The sequence below is a fragment of the Chrysemys picta genome, chromosome 1, assembly GCF_011386835.1.
Source record: "Chrysemys picta bellii isolate R12L10 chromosome 1, ASM1138683v2, whole genome shotgun sequence".
Classification (NCBI taxonomy): domain Eukaryota; kingdom Metazoa; phylum Chordata; order Testudines; family Emydidae; genus Chrysemys; species Chrysemys picta.
In genome coordinates, this window is record NC_088791.1 from 157,044,250 (window position 1) to 157,069,807 (window position 25,558).

The window sequence follows — 25,558 nt, forward strand, 5'->3', positions numbered from 1 at the left end:
GGTATCACTATTCGTGAAGAGGACAGCAGCGTCTAGATGTAACAGCTTTCAGAGTTGTTTGCCAGTTACCAAAACTAGCAACATTCAAAAGAATCAAAGGGTTAAACTACAGAAGTAATAAATGATCTCAAGTCAGGATCAATGTAATGTTTATTGGTTGCATGCTGCTGGGAAGGAACATCTATCCATAAGGTACTTCATCAAACAATCAGACCAAAGTAGTGAGAGAAGAATTAGTCCTATATATTTGGCCAGCTAGCTCTGCTGGAGTGGAGGGCGGACGGGGGGAAATGGAGGTCAGCAGAGAGGTGTCATCAGGCTGTGTTGAACATAAAGCCTTGGAGGACATAAACAAGCACTGGTTGAATGGAAGTTTCAGTTGAGTAAGGTTTAATTAATCAGGGCTGTCTTGTATTCTAAATTCCCATTTACCTCATGTCAGTCTGCAGACTGAAATACTGGTTTTAGAATATCTTTTAACTTTGTTTTAAGAAACTCTTTCTTGCAAGCCTCAGAGGTAACAATTTATTTTTGATGTTTTCTTATTCCTGTGATGGAGACTTTAAATACTCTCTCATCCTATAAAGCTGTATGGTGACGTAGCTGCTATATATTGCGTATAAATTCAGGTGCCAAATCCTTTTTCAATACATTTCTTAATCTTTAGGATCCTGAATTTCCCAGTTAAAAATTATTTTTCATAACTGCAGAACATTTAAAAAATATTTAGAGCTCCATTATCTGGATTATTATTAACTCTGATGTCATGAGCCTGGATATCAAAGTATTAGTATTACGAAGACATTCCACCATTATATGTAGTTAAAACATTTAGTCGCAAGTTAGAAAAACAATATTACTTAACATTTTATAAACATTCATTAGATAACATACATTCAAAATCAATAGTGACTACAGATAAGTAATAAGTTATACATGTTGAAATCTTGCACAGTTTCCATAATAACCCCCAAAGTTGTGATGTATATATTTAAACTTAACCAATTATATATCTTTCTGACACATACATGGTGAATGACAAACCGTCACGTAGTTTGGGCCCAACATTTAGGTTTTGTGTAAAAACATTATGAAACCCAATAAAAATGACCTCATGCACATTTTAAAATTTACAATAAACACAGTTTGTTTTATTTTCTCATTTGCAGCCCAAACTTATGAGAACCAGAATCAGAAATTGAAACTTTCTAGAAAGTCTAGTTTTTAGCAGTAATGGGGGGAGGGAGGCAGCTTGTCTTTAAATACATGGATTTATTTTAACCTAATAGTGTTTCCTTTCAACATTTTGAAGTTATTACATACTGAATGCCTACAATCAGGTCTCTCAAGTACTTCTCATTACATGGGAAACCTGAATACATTTCTGCTCCATATCTGTGGCCCAACCAGACCTGTGAAGGTGACTAAAACTGTATCTTCTAGGTTAACATTTGCCTACAACACAGCACTTCCCCACACAGGCAATAATGACCAAGACATGGGACATTTCCTGAGGATTAATTATAGTTAATATGGTCCAGTTGCTAATCCCCAGGAAATGCCCTGAGCCTACATTTATTACTGTTGTAAACTCGGGGGGGGGGGGGGGGGGAATTCATCTTATTTTCTTTTATAGTGGGAAATGCAGTTTCAGTTGGTCTGCACTGGGTATTTACATATATACAATATGAATGCATTGTACAATAGCCACGCAGATTGCTTGAATGATCTCTTAAGAATCAGTTTGATTTATAACATATCAAACTGTAATATACTTTTCTGATCACCTGTTCCAGGTCCTTGATTTCTTACGCTTGAAATCAGTCTGGAATTCAACCTACCCTGGCGTGAAACTGCATTTACAACTTGTTTCTTTACTATGCTTTTAAAGAATTGAACTTCACTCACAGAATTTCAAGGACTAAACTCTCCTTAAAGGACAGTGCATGTGAAAATAACTGTAACATGATGGTGTGAACATTTCTGAAACTCATTGCTTCTCAAAAGCACAGCTGCGCTTGATCCTGTAGCTTTATATGGGTCCAAGATACAGGATTCTGGTTCAAAGATAGATATCGTCCCCAGTGCTCTTTGATCTCTATCCATGTATTCTATCCATCCATCCATCCATGTACTTACATTGTGCCAATCATTGTAGTGTCGATATGCTAAGTACAGGAATTTCATACTAGAAGTTTCTAAGGGTAGGTCTACGCTGCAATTAAACATCCATGGCTGGCCCATGCCAACTGACCTGGACTTGGTTTAATTGTGGTGTAGACATTCAGGCTTGGGCTGGTGCCCAGCAGGCATCTCCACTGCAGTTAAACAGCCCCGTAGCCCAAGCCCTGCAAACTTGAGTCAGCTGGCAAGGGCCAGCTTTGTGTGTTGAATTGCAGTATAGACCTACTCTAAGGGGTATTGTTTGTTTAATTTGCCAGAGTGTGACCATTTATAAGAAGGGCTAGTGAACAAATGAGTCTTTTCTTCCTGTTTAGAGCACAGTTCATAAGTTTATCCTGATCTCTTATGATAGAAGAGTTTCTTGGCTGGATGTTTTTCGCTAAGAATGAGCGTTGACCTCGGTAACAACAGCTACGTTGCAACTATTGCTCACAAGACCTCGGAGTGGTGAAGAGGGAGAAGGAGCTCTTTTAGACAGATGGATCCTAGCCTATTGAAAACTTTTAGGGTGAGGACCATGACTGGGACACCAGTGAAGTGTGTGATGCACTCTTGTGATTTTTTTTGGGGGGGGGGGGTATATCTGCTTTGCTCAGGTGATATGCTGTTGTATTCTGTGCATTTTCCTTTGTTAGCCCCATGTAGAGAAAGTAGCAGTAGCCCATCTCAAACTAACAAAGGCGAGAGCCATTGTGTCTGGTTCTTTGTCTGAGAGAGAAGGAGGTGTGGTTATTTTACAACAAGAAGGTAGAAAAAGGCACTTCCAGCAACTGTGGGTAAACAGGCATAGCCCAGGGCGGAGTAGAATTCTGAGACCATGCACCTCTCTGACAATCAACAGAAAATATGGCCCGGCAGTGATCCTACAAGATCTTAAGAAATGCTTCTCCTTGATACAAGCATCACATCTATTTTACTTGGGCTCAGTTTGAGACAGCTTGTATTCTTCTGCACAATGAAGAAGCTGGGTGACAGCACTCTGCCTCAGACAAGAAGAAAAATGTAGAGCTTCAGAGGGGAAGGTTTCTAGCCTTTTGGAAAGCCATGGAGAGCGCCCACAGTGAGGAGGAGCAGCTGCCCATTTCAGCCCTCCAATGGGAATGAGATGAACCGTCTGAGACTGTTTCCACTGACTCATGTTTTGTTTGGCAGGCACGTTAGCAGTCTCTTCTGGATGCCTGTGTTGAAAGCAGCAGATAAGTCCAGAATCCCTGCAGAGTTCATTTTCCAGCCGTGTGCACTTTCCAGTTCTTTGAGAAACTACCCCCATTATTCAAGGCCAGAGCAAGAAGAACTTCCTGATTTATATTTGTGTGGCTGAAATCTAGCCAATGATTGTAGTTTATTATCCATTTATTGTGTGATGTTATGATTAATCAATATGTTATATCATATATATATTCGTTGTATGTTAATTAGAATGAATCTGTAGGATTATAAAAGCATAAGATTGATCAGTATTTAGTAGAACCAAGTATTAGACATGAGTAAATCAAGCTGAAATGCAAGAACCTGTAGGATGAAGCCTGCAAGAGTTTAATTTAGCTATTTTAGGCCTTGGAAACAAGAAATGATGACATAAGCCAATGACTGGAAAATGACCTGATGTCCTAAGATTATGGGAAAAGAGGTACCAAGTGGCAATACTGTTCAAAATTACCCAGAAGATTAATATTAGATCATAAAAATACTGTAAAGGTGCATCTGTCTCCAATATGTGTCTTAACCACAGGATACAGATTGTGCATCAATACTAATGAGAATAAAGGGAACTTACAGAGCCTATAGAAAATTGGGGTCCCTTAAGTTTCCAGGGGACACAGACCAATAAGAGAAAAGAGGATTGACACTTTTATGGACATACGCAGAATATGAGTATAGACCGGGGGTAGGCAACCTATGGCATGCGTGCTAAAAGCAGCACGCGAGCTGATTTTCAGTGGCACTCACACTGCCCAGATCCTGGTCACCGGTCCAGGGGGGGCTCTGCATTATAATTTAATTTTAAATGAAGCTTCTTAAACATTTTAAAAACCTTATTTACTTTACATACAACAATAGTTTAGTTATATATTATAGACTTATAGAAAGAGACCTTCTAAAAACGTTAAAATGTATTACTGGCACGTGAAACCTTAAATTAGAGTGTATAAATGAAGACTCGGCACACCACGTCTGAAAGGTTGCTGACCCCTGGTATAGGCAGAATCACATTATAAAGAGGGGATGCCCAGAATGGGAAAACTGAGCTCCCTATGGGAGACTCCAGCAGGGATCATCTCTCTACTGATGATCAAGCCATGAGAGACCCATCAGACCCTAACACTGTTGTTAAGGATGAGAGTATAACTATATTTGTAACTTGTGCATAGGTCTATATAGAATTTCTATATGCTTGCCGGCCAGGGTAGAAAACGTTTTTAGTGCCCCACATTGAGCACCTGAGCAAAACACATGACAACACACAGCCAGCCAATCAGCGGAGGGAGAAAAAAAAGCTGGTGCCCAGAGCAACCACCCTGCTTGACTGACTCCAGAGCAGCCTTGTGTAGGAGATGCTCGGAAATAGATCCTAAAGAACGATTTGAGTAAGGAGCTGGTATATGAGCTGTTCTTGAGTGAGAATACTTCATTATTTCTGGTATCAGTCAGAATCTGAGTTAAATAAGAGAATCAGTGGGACTACTGATTACTTTTCCCATCTAATGGGGTTTGAAGTGTGTTGCTCTCTTTCCTCCAGTGTAATTAGTGGTGGTGGCTTGGTGCAGCTGAATCAAAAAAATTAAGTCATGATATTCAGTACCCTAAAATGGCTGAGCCAAAAATAATGTTCTCATTTATAAGAGGGTAGCAGTTACCAATCTCACCAAACTGTAAAACAGGCAAGAACTGCTTAAGCATTGCCAAGACGATCTGCCTCATCCTTGTCTGGAGTTTTTTTCTTTTGGCATGCTGGTTCTTAAAAGGGGAGAAATTCACATATTTTGTTGTGCCTAAGAAAGTATCATAATTCCTCAACAGGAAAATGTCTCATGGAAAGGTGGACACTATAAGTGGTGGGGATTATCCCTCGGATACTGCAGGACGGCATTCTAGATAGTTATTCCATTTAAACAGCTTGAATCCTTTGTTTATGTAACAATCACGCTTCAATCTCTTTCCCAAAAGTTTATTTGGCAGATATTACTGCATTTCACACATTTCTGGAGCAAAAACAATTTCTTCACAATATATGGGGATGAGTTTTACGGAAGGGAGACATACAAATTCCCCCATAAAGAAACTCATTATGCCAAGGTGATATTGACTCTTTTTGAGCTGTGTGTGTTGAGAGTTCCCAAATTAGATCTAATGAATTCTGCAGGGAAGCCTGGAGTCATCACTGTGTTGTTGTTACATGTGTTTCTAAAGCACTCATCACTATAGCATGTGGGTATTTTGCAAAATTAAAGACAGATTAGTTCTAGTTGGAAGAGTCCTCCTCCCTTGTCCTATGAAGTTGCTCTGTTGCTCAGACATTGGTGGGTGATTTTAGAGATAGTTGTCAGGTATCTCACAACACGATTGTTAGGAAGAAACTCTTGCCTGTATACATGCACCTAGCAAAACGATGTAAAGATGGTAAATTCTGATATAGTATTGCCAACCCCAATTGCTCACAAATCCTGAGTGTAGGCCCCCTAAAAATAATGAGACTGGCTTAAAAATCACATGATTTTTTAAAAAAAGAGTCCTTTTCATTTGCCTTCTGGTTTCCGAACCTTTAGGGTTCATGTTTTCAAGATTTTCTTTGCAACCATAAAGGCTAGAAAGCTTTTTTTTTTTTTTAATGAAAGCTTAGATTCTGCAGTAACCATGATTCCAGGAGTTGTGGCTTTAAGAAAACCACCAAATATCATGAGACTTATGATAAAATTTGAAGAGCTGGAGATGTTGGATCCATGACAGATGCAAGTCTACAACTGCAAACTCTCCGTGGAGAATGCCTTGTTTCTGACATCATGAGTTCAAACAGAGCTCTGTCAGCTGATACATCCCTGCAAAGTGTATGGGGAGCAGAGAGGGGTGAGCACTGAGACATCTGTGTGCTGAGCCTATTTAGGAATTGGAAGGTGGGGAATGAGGACTTAGATATTAGCCAATGTAGAACTCAGAGCACTGGGGTGATACACTGCTATGTTATGCCCCAGCTATGCTTTTTAGGGGGTTAGCCCCAAGTGAAGCATGTTGCATTTGCTTACTGTTGGAGCGGGGAGGAAAAATGGAAAATTAGGGAAATTCTAGATAATTTAAGGCAGCGCTGTGTGTGTTTGTTGCTGCTTTCAACCTTTCCTGGTGGGGGATTTCCCATTCCTGTTGCTTGCCGGAGCAGTTAGATCAGTAGTTTCTGTTCATGTTGTTCTGATTTGAACATAGTTTTAACCTTCAGCATACACAGCAGGTGTTAAATGCATCACCTCAGCTCTTTTGAAACCTGAGCTAAGCACTCGGCTGGTAGCACAGTATGCAAAATATCTGAATGCTTGGAACTTGCACGTCTGTACAGAAACTGTCTCTCCAAGTAGAAAAGCTGGGCTTGGGCCTTGTTCTAATGCAGTAATTTGATGCTTTATCCTTTTGGCTTTTCAGTCTAAACTCTCCCTAAGCCTTGGTTCCACAAGCAATTATTGCTAGACACAAATCTTTGTTTTCCAGTCTGGAAATAATTTACATGGGCCTAAGAATGTAATTGTCTTTATAAAATTGTAATTGTTTTCTGCTATAAATTACTACTGTAATATTTGCTGTTAAACCCACTATAAAATAGCATGTCTCTAGTACTGTCAAGTTAAAAAAAAATAAAAGGATTGCAGAAATAGGTGCTTGGCAAGGATAATTTTTCCCAGACAGTCTTTATCGCTTCCACTGGCAAAGGAAATCCATTATCATCACCGTCAATTATGCGTGTACTTTATTGCTTTTAAACTGAAATGTCCCACCCTTTTTTGCCTAAAGTAAGTTTCACCCTTGAATATTCATCTCACATTTTCTTACTTTTTTTTTTATGTTTACCAGTCATGCAGATGCACAAAGGCAGGGCCGGCTCTACTGTTTTTGCTGCCCCAAGCAGCGTGCCGAATTGCCACGGTGGGGGCAGTCCGTGTGCCGTTAGGGCGGCACGTGCGTTTCCGCCGCGGCGGCAATTTGGCAGCAGCTTCTGTTTTCAGCCAGAGGCAGCCACCGCAGGCAGCTGAAGACAGAAGCTGCCTCCGAATTGCTGCCGCCATGGAAACGCGCGTGCCGCCCTAACGGCACACGGACTGCCCCCACCGTCGCGTCAGCAATTCGGCGCGCTGTTTGGGGGGCAAAAACACACGGACTGCCGCCCCTTGCAGATTGCCGCCCCAAGCACCTGCTTGGAATGCTGGTGCCTGGAGCCGGCCCTGCACAAAGGGAAGGGTGGATGCAAGGAGGCCTGCCCCGGACATATACCCTCTCTTGCACAGAACTTATCCCTCCTCAAAGGAAGCAGGGAACAGAGAACATGGAGGAACATGCATGTTGTACTCCTTTAAGAGGTGTATTAGCAACCAATCACATTCCTCCTGCATGCAGAGGAGCTCTGAGCTTTATGCACCTTGGAGCTACTTGGGTTCCACACCAACCCTGATGCAGCCCAGTGCCTTAAATGCACAAAAGAGCCCTCCTTCTCGCCCACAATAGACTGAAGACCTCTGTCTCCTAAACACCAAGTATGCAGTGGAGATCTCCAGTTCATAGCATTGATTTTTTTTTTTTTTTTTTTGCTGGGAGATATGGGGAGGGGCTATACGTGCATATATTTGTATGTCTAGACCACAGAAAATGGTCCACACTTTGTGGTTTCTTTACTGCCATAAAGCTACAGAACCTGTGAATGTGACTTTACTTATTTCTTCGTTATGGATTTGCAAACAAAAATGCTAAGGGTTTGATATTATTTCCCTTCATCTTAGAGCTGTGGAATAATGGATTTTTCGGTTTGCTGGCAATTCAAAAAAACTTTTTAAATATTTTGTTTTGGGTCAACCCCAAAAATGAAATTTTGGGATTTTTGGCAAATTGAAAAAGTTGAAAAAACATTATTTTGTTTCATTTCCATTTTGACCATTTTTAAAGGTTTTTGATTTTTTTTATTAAATAAAATTGCGGGAAATTTATAAACTGAAAAGTTGCTTTGAACTGAAAATTCTAACTGTTTCGTTATGAAAAGGTCAATGAAACTTTTTGACTTGTTCAGAATTTTATTTCAAACTGAACAATTTTATGAAATAGAAACGTATTTGCAAAATGTTTCAATGTCATTGAATCTGCATTTTCCAACTAAACGAGTTGCAGGTGAAAAATTTCACCCAGCTCTACTTCATTTATCTGTGGGTTTTATACTGCCACCTATCGCCATTAATCCTGACTGTCTCCCCTAACTTGTTCCTCCACAGCTACCTCCAGCCTAGCCATTGTACACAGCCTGTCCCCTAAGCTTTCATAGGCTTCTCTGGAGGCTGTTTTCTCTAATGATCCCCTAGATCCTTTCTTCCTTCCCTTCTGCTTCCCCCCCCCCCCCCCCCCGCATCTCCCAAGGAGGAGGAGCTCACATAAGTTGCTACCAGTTAGCAGAAGTCAGTTAATTTTACAGTTATTTTCTTCAGTAAAAATTGGATTTAGAACATGTTAGCATGATAATCTTAGACTCAAAGGAAGCTTTTTAATGGGTAATTATACAGAAACTGTATAAATGAATAGGTCACCCCACCCACATTTCATCATCAGAACAAGTTGATAAAGATGTCATAGTTAATATTACCTTTTAAAAACATATTTTTGACAAGATGAATTACCTATTTTCTGAGGTATTCTGCCCACATCAAAATTATTGGATTTATATACCTGCCTACCTAAGCATTTATACCACGCTTGTTATCGTATTAGCACATGGCTTCAAGCTTGTGTCATCCACAGTAAACTAAGCGCTCCGAAGTTTTATAGACACTCATCCACCTAAAGTCTATCCAAGTATTTATACCTTGCACAAGACTGTGGTCGGCAGCCAACATTCCCCTGTGTATGAGAGTACATGCACATACAGGCATTTGTTGCCATGCATAACAGCTCTCAAACGCTACGGTTAAAAACATCAAAAGAGGTCACTTCTTTTAAATTTCTCCACTTTTGTGTTCTCAACTTGCGACACCTTAGCCCTGATTTTCAGAGGTGCTGAGCTTCTGTGGCTCCGACTCACTTAAACTGGAGCTCTGGGTGTTCGAAACCTCTGAAAATCAGTTTGCACTTCCAAGGAATCAGTTGTTTATGCAATTTGGGGAGAACAAGGAGTTATATGCAATCATTTTGCTATCTAGCTATATTAGTCTATTTACTAAACTAGTTCAAAGGAGATTCCTAAAGTGAGGGCCAAATTCAGAGGTGAAGTATATCCTACCCTAGCCAAGTGCGTCTTTGCCCCCTGCAGTAGCTATACCATATAAAGAGGTTTATCAGTCTCCCACCACCTCTGATAAACTGGGTCTTTTAGCTCTAGCTGTAGTTTCATGTTTTAGATCTTGAGGTCCCAGGTTCAATCCTGACCATCAGGTGTCACATGTACAAGGTGGAAGAAGTGAGACTCTTCATACCCAAACTCCATTGGACCTAATTACACCCACTTACTGTTATGCAACAGTATGTGAGGAAGTCTAAACAGGCCTGAGGGAATCTAAGTGGTCAACACATTGAAGGAAGGCCAGATAAATATGTATGTTGCACCAAATTAAGATTCTCTATAGAGTCACTCAGACTCTTCTGAATTTGGGTCACAGAATAAACTACAATTTTCTTTGAAGCCATATCCACCATATGACAACAACACTTAATTTCCCTATTACCTGTTTGCCCACTAAACAATAATTTTGACAGGCTGCTAGCTAACAGACATAGGTTTAAGAGCCAAGATCTGCCCAAGGATGCAGCATGTAGAGCAGCTCAAATGGACATTGAGCGGAGAATGGAATTTTGCTTACATTGGCCTCAGTAAATGTTTTTCTTCAAGCAAAAATATGGTGCAATCCACATTTTCCAGGAACATTTTAATCAAGCAAAGCAATGTTATAAGCCTATTTCAAAAATAAAGAGTTACAGATTATGGAAGTACGAAACTAAAACCATGTCTAAGGGCCAGGCATTGTGTGGACTGGAAAGATGCGATCGTCCCCGTTATTTTTCTATACACACTCTGCCATCAAACATTAACACTTTACTAAGTTATGCATAAGACATCCCACCAAGCCTTTGAACATTGCAAAGCATTCAGGACACTTTCCCCAGTCCAGGTCTCCCTACCAATATTCAGCAATATACTTCAATGTACTACTCAGCTAAATTAGCTGGAGATGAACATGCATTAATTCCTTAGTTCTCTTTATGAATTGACCTGGAAATGTCTACTTCCCATGCTCAGTTTCAGCCTTGAAAAAATCACATCAAGTGATTAAGTCAAAAACAATGGCCTCTGGAGCATTCGGGCCACTTTTCAGTGAGGGCTATTTCTCTGTCACATCCAAATTTTCAAACCCAAGTTGCTTCAGCTGAAAAGGGGTGTGTGTTTGTTTAAAAAAAATCACTGATTATTGATAATACACAAAGTATATTTTTATATTCTGTTAGTACTCAAAACGTGGCTGAACCATTTTTGCTCAAACTTAAAAAAAAAATTATCTTCAGCCACAGACAAGGCCAAGAAAATTTCAGCCAAAAAATTATGAGCAACTGAAAACACGGGAGTTAGATATGAAACTATTATGCAACCTTAACTAAAGCAGTTGCTGCCATTATTGCTATAATATATCTGCTTTTAAAGTTGGATTGCATGAGAAGGGATTGATCTGTCAATAAATAGGTTGGTGACAAATCTCGAAAAACCATGAGCCACTTTTCTTAGAATAGTCATATGTCTGGAAAAGAGAATCCATGCTGAAGGTGAGTGTAATATAACCCCCTGACTCTAGACATTAACACTGTTTTAGAACTTGTATCCTGTTTCTTAATGAAGTGATATCTATTTATGGGCAAGTACCATTCCAAGTTCCACATCTGTAAGCTTGGCTCTTTCCTCCCTTCTTAGAATTATCTTTAGCTGTAATATTAGTTTGCCATTCCAACTCAACCGCAGCGTGCACTAAATGCAAAAGCAATGTTAAAACAAGCGACAATACTGTGCAATGTTAAGATTGAAATTCTAATCCTGCAAAAATCAGGGCATTCAAACTTATGGTTCAAACAGCAAGTCTAGTTGTGCATTCTTGAACTTATGTAAATGTGATAAATTATAATACTTTGAAATCTACAAATGAAAGTGGTTACAGAAGTGCAAAATACTTTACAAAGGAAAGTAAGTTATCCCTATAATAGGGGATGAAGTGCAGAATGGTGAAGTGACTTGCCTAAAGTCACATATCTAGTCAGTGACAATGCTAGGAAAAGAACCCAGGTCTCCCATTTCCCAGTCCAGCTCCCCATTCACTAAATCACACTAATTTTATTAATTATCTCATACAGGAGATGTGAGGATTAATTTTTGTCCAGTAATTTAAAAATGTAGCATGCTATATACAAGTACTAATTATCCCTAATGCTTATTACATATGTGTAATGTCACTATTGCTGCAGTGGGAACAATACATTCAAATAAGATGACTTTAATGCAATTAAAATCCCACCATTAATGATGCAATTAGAATATGTAGTTCTGCATTTAATTTCTCTGGTTGTTGGTTCTGCAGGGACCACTGTGCTCAGCTATTAGCACGTTTATTCAAAGTATTAGGTAGGGTTACCATACGTCCGGTTTTTCCCGGACACATCCGGCTTTTCGGCAATCAAACCCCCGTCCGGGGGGGAACTGCCAAAAAGCCGAACATGTCCGGGAAAAATACCGGCCAGGCACTTCCTCTCCCACGGCTGCTCTGCTCCTCCCCGGACTCAGACTTCGGCTCTGTTTAAGAGCCAAGCTGCCCAAGCCAGCGCTACCGGCTTCGGGCAGCCACCGTGCCTCCGGACCCTGCGCCACCGGAGCAGAGCAGCTGGAGCGGGGAGGAGAAGTGCCCAACCGGCGGCTCGGGGTCCGGAGGCAAGGGGGGCTGCCCGAAGCTGGTAGCGCTGGCTTGGGCAGCTTGGCTCTTAAACAGAGCCGAAGTCTGAGTCCGGGGAGGAGCAGAGCAGCTGGAGCCGGGAAGGAGAAGTGCCTGGCCGGGGGCGCAGGGTCCGGAGGCATAGGGGCTGCCCGAAGCCCGAGTGCTACCGGCTTCATGGTTTGCCGGGCAGCCTCCAGACCCTGTGCCCCCGGCTGGGCGCTTCCCCTCCCGGGCTCCAGCTGCGCTGGGGAAGCACCGGCCGGGGGCGCAGGGTCTGGAGGCTGCCCAGCAAACTGTAAAGCCGGTAGCACTTGGGCAGCCCTTTTTGCGTGGCTGGGAGGGAGGAGGGGGAGTTAGGGCGGGGACTTTGGGGAAGGGCGGGGAAAGGGCGGAGTTGGGGCGGGGCCGGGAAGGGGCGGGGCTGGGGTGGGAAAGGGGTGGGGTTAGGGCCCGTGGAGTGTCCTCTTTTTTTATTTTTTAAACATGGTAACCCTATATTAGGGCCTAGTTGTGCAATCCGTATTCATGTTCGTAAGCATTTACTCAGAAAAGCAGTGTCCCCTTGACTTCAGTAGCACTGCTCACATGGATAAGGGCTCGCCAACAGAAGCAAGAGATGCAAAATCAGGCCCTTAAAGTCTGTATCACAGTCTGAATAGGGAGAGTGTTGTAGTTATAGGGTGAGATTTTTCAAAAGCAGCCAGCATTGGCCCAACACTTTTCACTGAAGTCAGTGAACTTCAATTGGAGCAGAATTATGCCAACACTGACTCTCACCCATAATGATTTAGGGAGGCTAAAAAATACACAGAAAGTATAACAAGAGTGTACTGTCGATCTTACAAATCCCGTTCCCCATCCTCACTCTTCGCCTGCCTTTCATACACCAAGCTGCATACAGCTATTTCCACCATTAGGCAAATGGAACCAGCCAAATTCCGATTTAATCTATGCTGGTGTAAATGTAATCAGATCTAGCCTTACATTTCAAAGGGCATGAACAGTTTGCTTTATTCCCTTGCCTTTATGCATTAACTCCAGAGCGAGTAAATACATTTTAATAATCATCTGAAAGCCGAGAACAAGAAAAATACCAACACAAAGGGTAATTTTTTTTCAGTGTAGCATGAGCACCTGGACATAGGAGCTTATATGAGAAGTGCCTCCTCACTCATAACAAATATAAGAAAAATATAACAAAGCTTATTAAGGACAGAAAAATACATTTTTTTATGTTCAACAGCAGTTCAACAGCAATTAAGACTGCATCTTAAGCTTTCAGTGTCTGTGCATCTACAAATATAAACATAAGTGGAGTTATACACATGATGTCTTTTTTAAAAACCTTGCCTTCTCAGATTAGCTAATTCATAGGACTCCAGCTCAGAGATAAACTCACAGAACTTAAATATAAATAAATATATTTATATATTTAAATATAAATATAATCTGATGAACAAACACAGACAGCAACTTGGGATGCACATAACTGACCCAATGCTGAATTCAAGAATTCAAAGAATGTAGGGTACAAACTTCTTTTTGTTTTATATCATCTGACGGAAGCCAAATCTGAGCATAAGCACACAGTTGGGGGCAGGGAGAAGGGTTGGCAGAAAATCTATCTGACCCTAATGCTTGAAATGTAGGACTTTTCCTTCCAGAAGGCATCCTTCTCTTTTAAACTCAGGAATGCCGTTTTTCATAACTAGTGATTACCACGTTGAGAACATTCTATTTACTTTTTTCTTTTCTTTTTTTAAACATACTTTCTTTGAATGAAGAACCCTTGTGGCCTAATGCCAACAGTGGAATATGCCACAGGTGCCAAGGGATAAACTGACAATTTCAATGTAAGGATATCATTAAAAATATCCCTAAATATTTCAACCCACCCTGAATCAATCTCTATCTTTTTAATTGATCCACTCAATTTATTCTCTCATTTATTCATTCTCTCTTTTATTCTCTCATGACATGACAGACCTCCAGCTTGCTCTTCTGTAACCAGTGCAGGAGAGATCACTGACTTGGCAATAACAAACTGCCTTAGAGCCGGCTGAGGGGAGGGGATACTCAGAGACCTGCTGATAGTTTGCTATCATTAATGTGTTTTTTCCTCCTCAAAGGCTCTAGTGTCACAGCAGCCTCCTGATTATGAGAAGGGTTTGGAAGCTGCTCCTTACCTGTAACTTTCCCAACTGTTTGAAGTGGTTGCTAGAAAATTTCATTGGGTGCTCACCCTCCCCCCCCCCACAGCCCATGATCAGGATAACAGAGCTGATGTCTGGAACCCTTGCATGGCAGCACAAGGGTATGGACTAGATGACCAAATACAATCATTTCTACAATTTTGGGGACTCTGTAGCAGCTTACCTCAGTTCAGCCTCCTCCCCATTTGCACTCAAACCATCTGACTTCCACCAGTGGCCAGCAACCACTTCCCCGCCTTACCTTAATGACCAGTTTGGGATTAGTATCCGTATTTTTCAATACTTTGTGCACACCTTCTGTTCAGTTATTCATGTGTTAATTTGCTCTGGAGTTTCAGCTGCCTCATACAGATGTCTTGTGTACCCCATGAGTCAGAGAACAAATTAAATGAACCTCATGAAAATGAATTACAGATATGTACTGGAGCTACAGCCAGGGCACAGGGCAAAGATTGAACCCCGTATTGATCATTAAGCTAGGGAGAGGAAGACTGTCAGGTGAGAAAAAGGCCAGCCAGCTGTGTACTGACTTTCACTTCAATGGGAACTCAGCCCTGTTGTAAACAGGGATATGGGTCTTTCTCCGTCTCACTCCTGTAATTGTGCTGCCACTACACAACTGAGCCTTATTGTTTCACTTGAGAAATAGAAGGATAAGGTGTGGTTGGTTTAAGAGGATCCCTGGCTAGTCTTGTACCTTTGTCCAAATTTAGTAGCAGCAATGCTACTTAACCATTATTCACTGCATTATTATTACTAATGCCACAGAGCCCAAGACACAAGTTGCTTACTCTTCCCTTAAAAGAGAGATAGAAGGCTCCTTCACTGGAAAAAGTTGTGCCTGGGTAAGTAATGCAGCAGCATGTGGAGGTTGTTGAGGAGAGGGAGCAAGCAGACAGGGCCATGAGGGAGGAACAGGGCTGGGAAGAGTGGCCATCAGAGAGCTGAGGTCAGTGGGAGGGAGCTCCTTTGCGGAATAGATCCAAGTCTTTTAAAAGGCTCAGGTTTGGTTTAGAGGAAGAAGTGTGGTACAAACAGATTCTTACAATAGTAAAAATCTGTTCACACGTTCCTGGATGACAGTAAGGGAACCACTGATGGGATGTCAAGAGAAGCACTTCTATCAACTCTGAGTACGGCTGAGAAACCATGAATGTATCCGAACCAGGTGGCAAGAAGAATTAACATAATTTAAATAGGGCCGTTTAACAGACTTATTCTTCTTTGGGGCAATGCTGTGGGTATTACTTTTCACTGCAACCTCCCCCCCCCCCAATGCTGTTGCCATTGATGAAACATCGGGAAGAAGAAATATTATTTCAAATGAGCCTGTTATTTGACTTTTTTCTAAGATCAGTGTTGACTGAGTAACTCTGCCAGTCAATCACCTTCCCCGCTTGCGTACAAACCCAAGTCAGGTAACCTGAGGCGACTTTAGCAATTCAACGCTCACCGCAGCTTGACATCGTGGTTTGACCAAGTGGCACAAGTATTTAACCGCAATCCTTGACAGCAGCAGGCTGCATGTATTAATCCCTCACTGACATTTCATGTCAGCTCCTATTGTAAAGTAGCACAGAGAACAATTCACTTCAGTTTAACAATTTGGCTTTTCTAGTGCTTTTGGAGTAAGGAGATGTTTATTGGTTATATCTAAACGGCATAACAACCTTCCCCAGTAGTATGTCACCTTCGGTCAGATTGTGCTTTACAACAGCTAAAGAGTGTCAAGATTGTCTCCACTTAAAATACTTTAAACATTTGAAGTTCCATGAGGAAAAACAGCTAAAGAAATTGATGTAATGTATGTTATCCAACTCTGAAGAGTGACCTTGCCAGCTATAGAAAAAGAACATAACAGTACTCTAAATAAAGAATCATTTCAGCACATTATTCATTACCATGGTTAATCCAACACAACCCCCTATGCATTTTCATAATGTTCAGCATGCACAGTAACAAGTATAAGTGTGTGTTAGCAACACATCTTATGGGGAATATACTGTACATGCAACTGGTTGTCAACAACCTGTATTACAATGTATACTGGGGAGTGCTAGAAGCTGCATGAGATGCCCCAACCCTGAAGCACTAAGTCCAGACCACCAAAAAAAAACCCCAACACCTTTCCAGTAGTTTCTACTGGTGCTCAGGCTTCTCAGAAGCTTTCTTGCAATGAGGTGGAATATTATTGAGAGTTAACCAAGCCATTCAAATAAAGACACTTTCCATTCAAACAGTTTCAGTAGCCCACTGAGATAAATGTTACCTTTCCCCTGAATACATAAGGAAGTATTCTCCTTGATGTATTTCTGGCCAGCATCTTGTCTCCTCAATCTAAAGCACAATAAAAGAAACAGCTAGGTAGACAAATCAGAACTGCAACAATTATATTTACAATGAACATTTCTCTGAGCACTGCATAGTGATACTGTAGATTAAGCAACACTAGTTCAAGTCTAGAGAGGAACAAAAATGAAAAAAACAATGTGCCTAGCACATTCGTGATGTTAAAAAAAAAACAATACTATGTCCAGTTTTCCATACACCCAACAGGCTTTCCTGGGTAGATTAAGGGCAAGGGGATCATAGGTGCTGGAACTAGGGGTGCTGCCGCAACCCCTGGATTGAAGTGGTTTCCATTATATACAGCAGTGGTGGGCAACCTGCAGCCTGTCAGGGTAATCTGCTGGTGGGCTGCGAGACAGTTTGTTTACATTAACCGTCCGCAGGCATGGCCGCCCGCAGCTCCCAGTGGCTGCACTTCGCTGTTCCTGGCCACTGGGAGCTGCAGGCGGCCGTGCCTGCCGACGGTCAATGTAAACAAACGGTCTTATGGCCCGCCAGTGGATTACCCTGATGGGCCGCAGGTTGCCCACCACTGATATACAGGGTTTACAGTTTGGTTCAATGGCTTTCAGCATCCCCACTATACAAATTGTTCCAGCAGCCCTGGATTAAGAAAAGAGGAGGTTGAATTGGAGGGATAATTGTTCTTGGTTGGAAAGGCTTGTGAACTAGATGCCCCTCAACATTTAAAGACCTAGCTAAATGAAGTTAAGAAACTGTCCTGTGCTGCTTGCAGAAAAGTCAGTTATTCCCTTCCAACTCATCTCTTTCAGCTATGGCAAAAAATGTACTCAAGAAACATCAGAGAGTTCAAATGGAGGGATTAATTGAAAAATTAGATAGCCAGTAATTTTTTTAAACTGGAAATGTAGTCAGAACATGTTTATTCTCAGTGACAATATAATTTATGAAGCCTATTACTTGGACATATAGTAGGAATCAATGTTCTGCTAAACATTAGCTTAAAATTTGGATTTTCCCACTCCTGTAAAACACTAGGTCTTTCCAAAAAAACTCTACATATAATCCTGCAGTTTATAAAATAGACAATACAAATGCTTTTGCACTTCACTATAGGGAACTGCACAGTACACGTAAAATCTCTAAGGAAATGCTGGGATAATATTTAATGGTTGAGTCCCTGGAGCAACATTTTTCAAACGACCTCAAGTTTAAAGTTACCTGTACTTCAAAGCTGCTTTGCAGACATGTAGCTCTGGGCACTGGTTCAAGTTCTTTTAAAATCTACTTTAAAATATGCAATAATATGGAGCAACAAGGAAAGCAAAATGAAGAAAACTAAAGAAGGTATCTAACAAACAGAACTAGGCAGACCCTTTATGTAAGCATTAGCAAACTTGTAAGGGTTCTAAAAGAAGACTAGACACCTAATTCATCCACAAATTGCTCAGAATGCATTTTCTTTGGGCTAGTCTACACTGGCAACGCTAAAGCGCTACCGCGGCAGCACTTTAATGTGGCTTGTGTGGTCGCGGCAGAGTGCTGGGAGAGACTTCCACCAGCGCTCTAAAAAACCCACCTCCATGGGGAGCGTAGCTACCAGTGCTGGTACACTGTCTACACTGGCGCTTTACAGCGCTGAAACTTGCTGCACTCTGAGGGATGTTTTTTCACACCTGAGTGAGAAAGTTGCAGTGCTGTAAATTGCCAGTGTAGAGAAGCTCTTTTCTCATAGGTGCTGGAACTAGGAGTGCTGGGGATGCTGCCGCACCCCTGGCTTTGAAGTTGTTTCTATTATATACAGGGTTTACAGTTTGCTTCAATGGTTCTCAGCTTCCCCACTATACAAATTGTTCCAGCACCACTGTCAGAATGTTTACAGGTCTTCTTGTCAGTGACTTACTCCTCAGTTATGTCTTGACACCATATAGTGTCAAAAGCTTCACAACTGCCCCTTGATAAAATGGCTGCATCTCAGATTACTGCTTTGTGAAGCTTTCAGAATTTTGACTTTCCCAAATTACAGTGCCATCAGCTATCAGCGAACGACACAATTCCTCCATGCTGGTTCCATCTCTCAATACTGGCTCTGAACCAAGAATTTCACTATTGAAGAACAACTGCGGAAGGGCTGAAGCCCAAGATAAGTAAGAATTAGGACTGATCTCATTAGCTGTTCTCACATCATCAAGGTTGCACCAGGTTCCTGGAAATATTTATGAAAAACTGGCTTTAAGGTTTTACCATCCATGAGCAAGAAGTAAACAGTGTTTGGTAGTAATTAAATACACTTGTTAGTCAAAGAAATTTAAAACACAAAAATTAGTAAAGAGTGTGCCAGGGTTACAAAGGTACTAACATATAATAAGGATATGTAGCTATGGTACCAAGGAATGGCAACATTTAAACCTTCAGATTGGGCATATGTGCATATCTATAAAGAAAGAACTACAGACCACAAGTTTTCGAACATCCCCTAAATCCTGTGGCTTGTACACTCCATGGGTGAAATCTTTAAAAGCACTCAGTGTTGGCTCAGCTCTGATCCCATTGAAGTCAATAGTAAAAGCTCCAGTTCATTTCTGTGGGAAGAGAATTAAGCCAATGTTGAACATTTTGAACATCCCAACCTGAATGTTCTTTGTGCTAGGGTGAGGACAAGATGCACAGTCCATGTAAATCGTTATGTGTTTTTCTTTAAGAAGGCAAAAGCATGGAGGGCCTGGATTTCTCCCTGCATATGTTAAGAAAACCTAACCTGTATTCAAAGAGTTGTTCCAAGTTTTCCTTAAGGCTGAAGATTATTCTTCCAGTGTGATGTGTTGAAAAATTCACGTGAACCACACCATAACAAGGGCAACTCGAGAAATACTAGTATTTTTAAAGAAAGGGGAAAGGTAAATATTGCAGCCCTGATTTTTAAACAATTTTGTGCCCACAATGAAATAAATCACAGTCTTGTGCCTGCAGTTCATTCATGCTTTTTCCTAGTGTGATAACCCCCTGGATGGATGGTTTGTGGGGAATTACCATGGGATCTCTGGATCTAAAAGCATGAGCCTCTGCTGACTGAGCTAAAGGACTTGGTCCTGTGGCAGGCGACAATGGGCAGACTCAAATCTCCCATGCGATCCAGTCAGTAGTAGGGGACAAAGAACTACAGGGGCTAAGGTGGGTTACACTAGCAATTCACTGCAGGTGCAAAATTGAGGATGCCTGATTCGAAATGAGTCCTTTATCAGTCTAAGCATTCTGAGTACTTGACTCTGGCATATCTGTCACTTTCATACAGATGCATATAAAGTTTCTTGGTGCTAAGAATAGACTCTGTCAATTGATTTTTAACTGCCATAATAATGCAATCTCAGAGAATCAGATTAATGACATCGAATCAGTAGCTAGAATGTTGCAGGGTGAACGCTCGGGGAAATCTTTAGTGCTTTTTTATTCTCTCGGAATAAGCAAAGAATTCAGATTGACACCTTTCCCACAAAAAATCCTCTTTTCTTTAAATTACAAACCATTCAAAACTGTCCAGCAGCACGCAGATGGGACATCTACTAGGATGAACAATCTTTCAGATTTTTGTTTTTCCTCAAATATTTACTGATAACAGTAAATAAATAAATATAATCATCACTAAAACGTTTTGGAAAGAAAGAAAAAAATCACTCTGAAGCAGACATGCTTGCCCTCGAAAGCAACCTATATGAAACACTTATGGAACATTCTAAGGTCTCGATAAACCAGTGAAGAAAATTCCTATTGTAAACTGATTGTCTGTACAAAAAATATTCAAAGTCCTATTAGTTAAAATGATGTTGCACCCTAGAAATCCATGGTCTAATTTTTCTCAGGTGCTGAATTGCCTGCAGTTTAAGGGATTTTGGTGGCCAAATTCTATTGATTCTCAATGGGATTTGGACAACAGAGTCCCTAGGGACTTTGAAAATCCCAGCCTCAATTCTCTTTTAGTTCAGCCCCAAACTCATCAAAGCCTATATGCATTATCAAAAACTATGTCTTCTCATGTCATGACTTTACATAAATCAAAGCTATCTTGCAAAAGGTTAACTCTGGGGAAGTGCTCTGCTGAGTGCAAAACATTGAGTTTTGGGGAAAGAATATTTTCTCCAACTGCTGCTCTTTAATATCCATCTGTGACCTCAAATGTTCACATTCTCTTGCTGGTGTTGGTTGAAAAATTTTCCATCAAAAGAGCTGTTTTTCAATGGAAAAATGGATTTTCAATTACACAACGTTTTCTGCAGAAAGTGTCCACTTTTGGCCAAAACAAATGTGTATTTGTGAGTGCAAACTTTGGTGATCTTGAGTTTTCTGACAAAGTCAAAATTTTCTGGGGGAGGGAAGTGGTGGAACATTAGGAACATTTAGAAAGTCCAGGTTTGTACATAATTCCATCGCCTAGACACAGTGAAACAGGATAATGTGAATTTCTATATAAGGCCCAATGAACAACTGTACAGATTTTAAATAGCATATGCAAATATATCTCAAGTGTGTTGTGAAGCTCAGGACTGAAGGTCAAATGCTTACAAAACCCAAGTGCCTGTGCATTCAATTCTGTCATAGCACACAAAGGAAGAACAAATCACAGTAAGCTGCTGTAAACCAAAAGGTTTGTTCTGTTTCCCTGCTTTGTAATTTTACACAGAACCTGGATAAACCCATAATTAAATATGCTATTGAAAATTCAGTTTACAAAAAGTGGAGTCCTCCGATATATTGTGAGACACACATAATGCACACAAAAGTATCAGTAATAAAGATTAAGGGGCTGATTCTGATCTCACACCAATGTGAATGAGGAGTAACTCAACTGAAGTCTATGCAGTTACACCAATGTATATGAGATCAGAATCAGGGTCCCTTCAGAATTATCTCAAATCTTAAAACCATAGTTACAGCATCTGTGGCCAATATCCATATTAGCCACATGTGCAGTATCCTAAAAGGAGATTTCAATTATTTTTTATTGTGAGATAATGTTCCCTTGACTATCTTAAAGTCATAATAGGACAGACCAATTAAATTTAATTCTTGACAAGACAATAGCCAACATCTGTACCAATGTATCCACATAGAGAAGAGCATATTTTTTCATCTTTTTAAGTGACCCGTGACATCTCACCAACTTTTTCACAGTACTGTGTCGCTATTGACAGACAACCACTGCATTTGAGAAAAGTCATAGTTGCAGCCAAGCACACAAAGTGGCCGTTTTTCACTATGCCAGCTGCATGAAAAATGTGTAACACAACATTTCATTTTGTAATGAAGTGTCAGTTAGCATATTTACCACCCCTAGACAGCCAAACCTGTCTTTCACGTTGAGAACTAAAAATACATTGCAAGTTATGCACAGACCTCACATTTGGAATTTTCTTCCTTCCTGATGCAGAACTGCCCATATCTGTGAACTTTCAGGGCATGCTCTATGACCCATCTACCTACCTTACTTGGATTGTAAGCTCCTTGGGGCATGGGCTGTCTTTTTGTTTTGTGTTTGTACAGTACCTAGCACAATCAGGTCCTGGTCCATGACTGAAGATCCTAGGTGCTACCCATAATATAAATAATACCTGGCCCCATCACCATAGTATTTGAAAACCTAACAAACATTAGATAGTTTATCACAAGCTTCCTGTGAGCTATAGAAATATTATTACCCCCACTTTACTGATGTAGAATTGAGGCAGCCAGCAAAATGGCCAATTGAGGCCTTTTCACTGAGGGAAAAAAATGGTGCATCTTCAACACGTTAGATGGTCAACATATCCTAGGGTGGAGCCCAGACTTATCTCAACCAACTAACCAGGTTCAAACTACAATTTACATGGTCTACACTAGGATTGCAATGTGTGCTAGCTAACATGTTTAAAATATACTTTTTTCCACTAGTTTAGACATGGCCTTAAAAGTTGTAGCTGCTTGTCTCTGTCAAATTGAAAGTACCAGCTACCACGCTGGGAAAGATCCCTACCAAAGTTTCCTTACAATGGGGCAGATGTGCAAGCAGCATTCTGCACATGTAGAGTGTGAAGAACTGAAGCTATAGTTAGCCTCCAGTGGCCTTGCTTTTGTCATTTCCTTGACATCAGGCCAGCACATGCTGTGCTTATGTTAAAACAATCCTAAATACAGCATGTCTGCGAGTTCATACTCTATGCTGGGTTTTTTATAAGGATTCATATACAAGGAGTTTTATTCTTCCTTGTCCTCAGCTATATCATTTCAGTAAAAGAATCCACTGGAAATAAGGAGAATTTTAATTTAGGAGGAAATCAAGTGGTTATAGGTCTAGATTCATTACACCAAGTAATTCTCTTGACTGTTTTGACATGCGGGTATGCATGTAACATCATTAGGAACAAAGTAATTTAATCCTGGACCTAAATATACATTTTTAACACTACATACAATCACTAAAATTGTGAGATAACTGAAAGACAAAATAAAAATGGGAACACTAAACTTCTCCGTATCCACTGAGACCAGGAACAAGTACAGATATGGAAAAGATCAATGGAATAGGGTTTAAATTGATAACGTTTCATAGAAATGAAACAGGGCTATTGTTATTGTATGTAACACTGCAGTGCAATAAGAATATGTATTTATATAAGCCAGACATATATAGCTAGATTGTTAATTATCTTAGTTATGAGACTAAACTTTGTTTACACATTTGTTTTATTCAAAGTATGACCGAGAAAATAATATGCCAGATGAGTTCTTGTTTGTAGCCACCCTGCTCTTGACTGGCTTTTTAACTCCAATGGCATTCAATTATGTCCTTGTGCACTAAAAACAATGGAGTAGCCCATGAATTGAACTGAAATTGAACAGTCTTGGATACATTTCCCACAGAACTGTAAATTAAAACTCTCTAGAAGTTTGGTTATGTTAACGCTTACAGCTGGCTCCCGAATGACAGCTCTAGAGACATATCACATGGATATAAGCCATGTGCATCCCAGACTTAGCAATTTGGGGAAGGAAAGCATGTAGAATCAATATGTAAGTAACCCGTGTTGAATTCAAAGATGACAAGGACGCATACATCATCACATGAAAGATAACATCTCTGACAACGTTGCTTTGATGTGTCCAGAGTTTGCGTGTTATGTTATGTTGGCATAACTACAACAAAGTAAACCAAAACAAAACTAAGTGCAGTGTGTTGCATACTTGAGAACGCTGCAACCACAAAAAGAAAAGAGTTGGTATGTTGGCAACATCTTTTATCAGCATGCCAGGATTTTTATATCTTGAAAGCAAAAGAACTGGAATAGAACTGGGTAAAAAACATCTTGTTTGTGCTTCATACACACAAAAAATGTGATATTTCAGAAACACTTTAACTATGTGACAGCTTAACCAGTTGAAATGCACCATTTTCCCATTAAAGCAGAATTTGCCCCTAAGCTTTATGAGCAAAACCTTTTTTGCCTGATACTTAAGATTTAACTAGGACATGAGAGACTTGTGTCTAAGGTACTTATATGGCCTCCATTATCACAGTATGTGATCACCTCACAAACTTTTTACTGTTCTCCTTATAGCACCTCTGTGAAGTGGGGAAAAGAACAGTTATTTACATCATGGTGTCTGTGGTTTTTCAAGATGTTGCAGTCAGTGTAGAACCTATTGAAAGTTCCCATATGCCCCATGTACGCAGCACTGGATTCTTTTAGCCAGCACTATCACTTGAGGCCATGCACGCACCCTGAGCCTCCTCATGGTCCTATACGAGGGCATAAAGGGTGGAGCAGCCACAACACTCCCTCAGTTTCCTTGTAACTGAAAGCCCGTGTTTGCTGAGAATTCTGAAAGCGGGAACAGAGGGCAGGTCATAGGATCCACACTGACTACAATATCTGGAAGAACCACAATTACTGCATGGTAATTAACCTTTCCTTTGAGTATGTGTCAGTGTGGATCCCACTGTAGGTGATGGGCAAGCAGTAACCTCCTTGGATAGTAGGATTGAGGAGTCGCAGCTCATCAAACAAATTTTGCAGTATTGCCATTTCAAACTTGGCTTCTGCCCTGGCTGCCATGTCAATGGTGTAATGTTCAATGAAGGTCATCAGCTGACTCCACATGGTTGCCTTGCAAATCTCTGAGGCTGACACATTTTTGAAGCAGGCTGTGCTCTGGGGGAATGTATCTTGACATTCAGAGGGAGAAGCTCACCAACCTGGGGGGGAGGGATAGCTCAGTGGTTTGAGCATCAGCCTGCTAAACCCAGGGTTGTGAGTTCAATCCTTGAGGGGGCCACTTAGGGATCTGGGGCAAAATCAGTACTTGGTCCTGCTAGTGAAGGCAGGGGGCTGGACTCGATGACCTTTCAAGGTCCCTTCCAGTTCTAGGAGATAGGATATCTCCATTATTTAATTTAAAAATTTAATTTAACCAGCAGGCAACCAATGGAAATGTCTAGTGTAATCCACTTGGTGAGACTCTGGGAAGATTGTCTGGCCCTTTGATATATCTAAAAAGGCCACAAAGAGATGGCGAAAAGGCTGGAAGGACTTAGTCTTGTCTGAGCTCCTGAGATGTCCAGAGTGCGAAGTTTCTTTCTGCAGGAGAAGAGTGAGGTTTCAGAAAGAAGACCAGCAATGTGGTTGATTCAGATGAAATTCTGAGATCACCTTGGGAATGAATTTGGTGTGTGGTCTCATT

The 25,558-nt window shown here is 40.8% G+C and overlaps 2 protein-coding genes across 9 annotated transcripts in view; one reads left to right on the forward strand and one right to left on the reverse strand.

Annotated features, from left to right (window-relative positions):
* The window catches only part of CMSS1 (cms1 ribosomal small subunit homolog), a 363,702-nt gene that overhangs the window by 65,194 nt on the left and 272,950 nt on the right, over positions 1-25,558 (reverse strand). The window contains exon 1 of one of the 5 annotated variants that reach the window (XM_024100755.3): positions 14,781-14,922. The exons of the other annotated variants lie outside the window; for them this stretch is intronic. The gene's annotated coding sequence lies outside the window, so the exon portion shown is untranslated. Of the gene's footprint in view, positions 1-14,780; positions 14,923-25,558 lie in introns of those variants that run through there. 5 annotated transcript variants of the gene reach the window in all.
* Positions 1-25,558, forward strand: part of FILIP1L (filamin A interacting protein 1 like) — a 303,273-nt gene that overhangs the window by 10,361 nt on the left and 267,354 nt on the right. The gene's annotated exons all lie outside the window — the stretch shown is intronic.